Source organism: Arachis hypogaea, chromosome 11, assembly GCF_003086295.3.
Source record: "Arachis hypogaea cultivar Tifrunner chromosome 11, arahy.Tifrunner.gnm2.J5K5, whole genome shotgun sequence".
NCBI classification, from domain to species: domain Eukaryota; kingdom Viridiplantae; phylum Streptophyta; class Magnoliopsida; order Fabales; family Fabaceae; genus Arachis; species Arachis hypogaea.
The window spans coordinates 114,970,660-114,977,746 of NC_092046.1; the positions used below are offsets into that span (position 1 = coordinate 114,970,660).

Here is a 7,087-nt window from a genome sequence, read left to right on the forward strand (position 1 = left end):
AAAAATATCTTCTTATCTTATCTTTTTCAAAAATATCTTTTCAAAATATCTTTTCTAACTTCCTAACTTCTTATCTTCTTAAAAATTTGTTTCAACTAACTAACTAACTTTTTGTTTGTTTCTTAACTTTTTCAAAACTACCTAACTAACTCTCTCTCTCTAATTTTCGAAAATATCTTCCCTCTTTTTCAAAATTTCTTTTTAATTAACTAATTATTTTTATTTTCCATTTTTTTCAAAAATTTTCGAAAATTACTAACATTTTTCAAAAACCATTTTCGAAAATCACTAACTCTTTTTCAAAATAATTTTCGAAAATTATTCCCTCCCTCTCTCTCATCCTATTCTATTTATTCATTCATTAACTAACATCTCTTCCTCACATCATCACCAAATTCGAACCCCCTCTTCTATCTGTGTTCGAATTTCTTCCTCTTTTCTTCTACTCACATAAGGGATCCCTATACTGTGGTATAAAGGATCTCCATTATTATTATTATTTTTCTGTGCCTTCTTCTTTGTCATATGAGAAGGAGCAAGGATAAGAGCATTCTTGTGGAAGCAGATCCAGAACCTGAAAGGACTCTGAAGAGAAAATTAAGAGAAGCTAAAATACAACAATCCAGAGATAACCTTTCAGAAATTTTCGAACAAGCAGAGGAGATGGCAGCCGAAAATAATAATAATGTAAGGAAGATGCTTGGTGACTTTACTGCACCTAATTCCAATTTACATGGAAGAAGCATCTCCATTCCTGCCATTGGAGCAAACAACTTTGAGCTGAAACCTCAATTAGTTTCTCTGATGCAGCAGAACTGCAAGTTTCATGGACTTCCATCTGAAGATCCTTTTCAGTTCTTAACTGAATTCTTGCAGATATGTGATACTGTTAAGACTAATGGAGTAGATCCTGAAGTCTACAGGCTCATGCTTTTCCCCTTTTGCTGTAAGAGACAGAGCTAGATTATGGTTGGATTCTCAACCTAAAGACAGCCTGAACTCTTGGGATAAGCTGGTCACGGCTTTCTTAGCCAAGTACTTTCCTCTTCAAAAGCTGAGCAAGCTTAGAGCTGATGTTCAAACCTTCAGACAGAAAGAAGGTGAATCCCTCTATGAAGCTTGGGAAAGATACAAACAGTTGACCAAAAAGTGTCCTTCTGACATGCTTTCAGAATGGACCATCCTGGATATATTCTATGATGGTTTATCTGAGCTATCAAAGATGTCACTGGACACTTCTGCAGGTGGATCCATTCACCTAAAGAAAACGCCTGCAGAAGCTCAAGAACTCATTGACATGGTTGCTAATAACCAATTCATGTACACTTCTGAAAGGAATCCTGTGAATAATGGGACGCCTATGAAGAAGGGAGTTCTTGAAGTTGATACTCTGAATGCCATATTGGCTCAGAACAAAATATTGACTCAGCAAGTCAATATGATCTCTCAGAGTCTGCATGGAATGCAAGCTGCATCCAACAGTACTCAAGAGGCATCTTCTGAAGAAGAAGCCTATGATCCTGAGAACCCTGCAATAGCAGAGGTAAATTACTTAGGTGAACCTTATGGAAACACCTATAACTCAACATGGAGAAATCATCCAAATTTCTCATGGAAGGATCAAAAGCCTCAACAAGGCTTTAATAATGGTGGAAGAAACAGGTTTAGCAATAGCAAGCCTTTTCCATCATCAACTCAGCAACAGACAGAGAACTCTGAACAAAATGCTTCTAATTTAGCAAATCTAGTCTCTGATCTATCTAAGACCACTGTAAGTTTCATGAATGAAACAAGGTCTTCCATTAGATTCAGAGGTTGAAAAAGGACTGCTGATGCTGTTGGATTACCTTATGATCCTTTGATCACGTTTTAGGGGCTGGCCATCTCGGCCATGCCTGGACTTTCACTTATGTATTTCAACGGTAGAGTTTCTACACTCCATAGATTAAGGTGTGGAGCTCTGCTGTTCCTCAAAGATTAATGCAAAGTACTACTGTTTTCTATTCAATTCTTCTTATTTCGCTTCTAAGATATCCATTCGCACCCAAGAACGTGATGAAGGTGATGATTATGTGTGACGCTCATCATCCTTCTTCCTCATGAACGCGTGCCTGACAAACACTTCTGTTCTACATGAATTAAGCTAGAATGAATATCTCTTAGATCTCCTAACTAGAATCTTCGTGGCGTAAGCTAGAATGATGGCGGCATTCAAGAGAATCCGGAAAGTCTAAACCTTGTCTGTGGTATTCCGAGTAGGATTCAATGATTGAATGACTGTGACGAGCTTCAAACTCGCGATTGTTGGGCGTTAGTGACAGACGCAAAAGGAGGGTGAATCCTATTCCAGCATGATCGAGAACCGACAGATGAATAGCCGTGCCGTGACAGGGTGCGTGAGCATATTATTCACTGAGAGGAGGGGATGTAGCCACTGACAACGGTGATGCCCTTGCATAAAGCCAGCCATGGAAAGGAGTAAGACTGATTGGATGAAGATAGCAGGAAAGCAGAGGTTCAGAGGAACGAAAAGCATCTCCATTCGCTTATCTAAAATTCCTACCAATGATTTACATAAGTATTTCTATCCCTGTCTTATTATATTAAATTCGAAAACACCATTATCACTTTATATCTGCCTGACTGAGATTTACAAGGTGACCGTAGCTTGCTTCATACCAACAATCTCCGTGGGATTCGACCCTTACTCACGTAAGGTATTACTTGGACGACCCAGTGCACTTGCTGGTTAGTTGTATCGAAGTTGTGACAATTATGAATTAAGATCAAAGCACCAAGCTTTGGAGCCATTACCAGGATTTGTTCGAGCCTGGAGATCACAATTTCGTGCACCAAGATTTTGTCAAAATCTTGGTGCACGAAATTGTGATCTCCAGGCTCGAACAATCCCTGGTAATGGCTCCAAATCTTGGTGCTTTGATCTTAATTCATAATTGTCACAACTTCGATACAACTAACCAGCAAGTGCACTGGGTCGTCCAAGTAATACCTTACGTGAGTAAGGGTCGAATCCCACGGAGATTGTTGGTATGAAGCAAGCTATGGTCACCTTGCAAATCTCAGTCAGGCGGATTTAAACATGATACTTTATTAGATTAAAATAAACAAAAAAAGGGATAGAGATACTTATGTAGATTCATTGGCAGGGATTTCAGATAAGCGAATGGAGATACTTTTCGTTCCTCTGAACCTCTGCTTTCCTGCTATCTTCATCCAATCAGTCTTACTCCTTTCCATGGCTGGCTGTATGCAAGGGCATCACCGTTGTCAGTGGCTACATCCCCTCCTCTCAGTGAATCATATGCTCACGCACCCTGTCACGGCACGGCTATTCATCTGTCGGTTCTCGATCATGCTGGAATAGGATTCACCCTCCTTTTGCGTCTGTCACTAACGCCCAACAATCGCGAGTTTGAAGCTCGTCACAGTCATTCAATCATTGAATCCTACTCAGAATACCACAGACAAGGTTTAGACCTTCCGGATCCTCTTGAATGCCGCCATCATTCTAGCTTACGCCACGAAGATTCCAGTTAGGAGATCTAAGAGATACTCATTCTAGCTTAATTCATGTAGAACAGAAGTGTTTGTCAGGCACTCGTTCATAAGGGAGAATGATGATGAGCATCACACTTAATCATCACCTTCATCACGTTCTTGGGTGCGAATGGACATCTTAGAAGCGAAATAAGAAGAATTGAATAGAAAACAGTAGTACTTTGCATTAATCTTTGAAGAACAGCAGAGCTCCACACCTTAATCTATGGAGTGTAGAAACTCTACTGTATGAAAATACATAAGTGAAGGTCCAGGCATGGCCGAGATGGCCAGCCCCCTATTGTGATCTAAGATAGCATACAACTGATCAAAGATGTCAAATACAATAGTAAGAGGTCCTATTTATAATAAACTAGCTACTAGGGTTTACATGAGTAAGTATTTGATGTATAAATTCACTTCCGGGGCCCACTTGGTGTGTGTTTGGGCTGAGCTTAAGTGTTGCACGTGCAGAGGCCATCTGTGGAGTTGAACGCCAGTTTCTGTGCCAGTTTGGGCGTTCAACTCTGGTTTTGGATCCTTTTCTGACGCTGGACGCCAGATTTGGGCAGAAGGCTGGCGTTGAACGCCAATTTACGTCGTCAATTCTTTGCCAAAGTATGAACTATTATATATTTCTGAAAATCCCTGGATGTCTACTTTCCAACGCAATTGGAAGCGCGCCATTTCGAGTTCTGTAGCTCCAGAAAATCCACGTTGAGTGCAGGGAGGTCAGAATCCAACAGCATCAGCAGTCCTTTTTCAACCTCTGAATCTGATTTCTGCTCAAGTCCCTCAATTTCAGCCAGAAAATACCTGAAATCACAGAAAAACACACAAACTCATAGTAAAGTCCAGAAATGTGAATTTAACATAAAAACTAAGGAAAACATCCCTAAAAGTAACTAGATCCTACTAAAAACATACTAAAAACAATGCCAAAAAGCGTATAAATTATCCGCTCATCACAACACCAAACTTAAATTGTTGCTTGTCCCCAAGCAACTGAAAATCAAATAGGATAAAAAGAAGAGAATATACTATAAATTCCAAACTATCAATGAAACATAGCTTCAATCAAATGAGCGGGACTTATAGCTTTTTGCCTCTTGAATAGTTTTGGCATCTCACTTTATCCATTGAGGTTCAGAATGATTGGCATCTATAGGAACTCAGAGTTCAGATAGTGTTATTGATTCTCCTAGTTCAATATGATGATTCTTGAACACAGCTTCTTTATGAGTCTTGGCCGTGGCCCTAAGCACTTTGTTTTCCAGTGTTACCACCAGATACATAAATGCCACAGACACATAATTGGGTGAACCTTTTCAGATTGTGACTCAGCTTTGCTAAAGTCCCCAACTAGAGGTGTCCAGGGTTCTTAAGCACACTCTTTTTTTGCTTTGGACCTTGACTTTAACCGCTCAGTCTCAAGTTTTCACTTGACACCTACACGCCACAAGCACATGGTTAGGGATAGCTTGGTTTAGCCGCTTAGACCAGGATTTTATTCCTTTAGGCCCTCCTATCCACTGATGCTCAAAGCCTTGGGATCCTTTTTATTTGCCCTTGCCTTTTGGTTTTAAGGGTTATTGGCTTTTTCTGCTTGCTTTTTCTTTTTCTTTCTATTTTTTTTCTTTTCTTTTTTTTTTCGCCCTTTTTTTTTTCTGCAAGCTTTGTTCTTTGCTGCTTTTTCTTGCTTCAAGAATCATTTTTATGATTTTTCAGATTATCAAATAACATGTCTCCTAGTCATCATTCTTTCAAGAGCCAACATATTTAACATTCTTAAACAACAACTTCAAAAGACATATGCATTGTTCAAGCATACATTCAGAAAACAAGAAGCATTGTCACCACATCAATATAATTAAACTAAGTTCAAGGATAAATTCGAAACTCATGTACTTCTTGTTCTTTTGAATTAAAATATTTTTTATTTAATAGAGGTGATGGATTCATAGGACATTCATATCTTTAAGACAAAGTTACTAACTACTAATGATCATGTAATGAAGGCACAAACATAGATAAGCACATAATACCGAAAACAAAAAACAGAGAAAGCAAGAACAAGGAATGAATCCACCTTAGTGATGGTGGCGTTTCCTTCTTGAGGAACCAATGATGTCCTTGAGCTCTTCTATGTCTCTTCCTTGTCTTTGTTGCTCCTCCTTCATTGCTTTTAGATCTTCTCTGATTTCATGAAGGATGATGGAGTGCTCTTGATGTTCCACCCTTAGTTGCTTCCAATAATTGTGTGGAAGAAAATGTATCCCCTGAGGTATCTCAGGGATCTCTTGATTTGTAGTCAAATGTTCTACCACTGAGCTATAGACCCTTGATGGAAGCTTTTGTCTTCCCTTTCCTCTTTCTAGAGGCCTCTCTGGCCTTAGGTGCCATCAATGGTTATGGAGAAAAAACAAAAAAGCTATGCTTTTTTACCACACCAAACTTAGAATGTTGCTCGCCCTCGAGCAAAAGAAGAAAGAATAGAAGAATAAGAAGAAGATATGGAGGAGATGGATGGGAGTGTGTATTCGGCCTTGAGGTGTCAGGGCATTTACATCCCTGCACCAATTTAGGCATGCAAAATGCCCTTGCACACAACTCTGGGTGTTCAGCGCCAGGTTGGTGCCCATTTTGGGCGTTCAACGCCCTTTTGCTGCCATTTCTGGCGTTGAACGCCAGAACCATGCTTGTTCTGGGCGTTCAGCGCCAGGATGCTCCCATTCTGGGCGTTCAGCGCCAGAACTATGCTCTGTTCTGGCGTTTGAGCGCCAGACAGATGCTCCTCCAGGGTGTGATTTTTCTTCTGCTGTTTTTGATTCCGTTTTTGATTTTTTTGTTTATTTTGTGACTCCACATGATCATGAACCTAAGAAAACATGAAAAACAATAAAAATAAGAATTAGATAAACATTGGGTTGCCTCCCAACAAGCGCTTCTTTAATGTCAATAGCTTGACAGTGGGCTCTCATGGAGCCTCACAGATGTGCAGAGCTTTGTTGAGACTCTCCAACACCAAACTTAGAGTTTGGATATGGGAGTTCAACACCAAACTTAGAGTTTGACTGTGGGGGCTCTGGTTGACTCTGCTTTGAGAGAAGCTTTTCATGCTTCCTCTCTATGGTTGCAGAGGGAGATCCTTGAGTTTTGAATACAAGGGAGTTCTCATTCCATTGAAGGACTATTTCACCTCTGTCAACATCAATCACAGCTCTTGCTGTGGCCAGGAAAGGTCTTCCTAGGATGATGGATTCATCCTCTTCCTTTCCAGTATCCAGGATTATGAAATCAGTAGGTATGTAAAGGCCCTCAACCTTTACTAATACATCTTCTACTTGTCCATAAGCCTGTTTTCTTGAGCTATCTGCCATCTCTAGTGAGATTTTAGCACCTTGCACCCCATAGATTCCCAGTTTCTCTATTACAGAGAGGGGCATGAGGTTTATTCCTGAACCAAGGTCACACAGAGCCTTAAAGATCATGGTGCCTATGGTACAGGGTATTATGAACTTTCCAGGAT

General features: G+C 40.0%; 1 non-coding gene across 1 annotated transcript; it reads right to left on the reverse strand.

The window, feature by feature from the left end:
* Positions 1 to 1,060: 1,060 nt before the first annotated feature.
* Positions 1,061 to 1,168, reverse strand: LOC140176550 (small nucleolar RNA R71). The gene has a single exon (XR_011868159.1). It is a non-coding gene; the product is annotated as a small nucleolar RNA R71 (small nucleolar RNA).
* Positions 1,169 to 7,087: the final 5,919 nt, after the last annotated feature.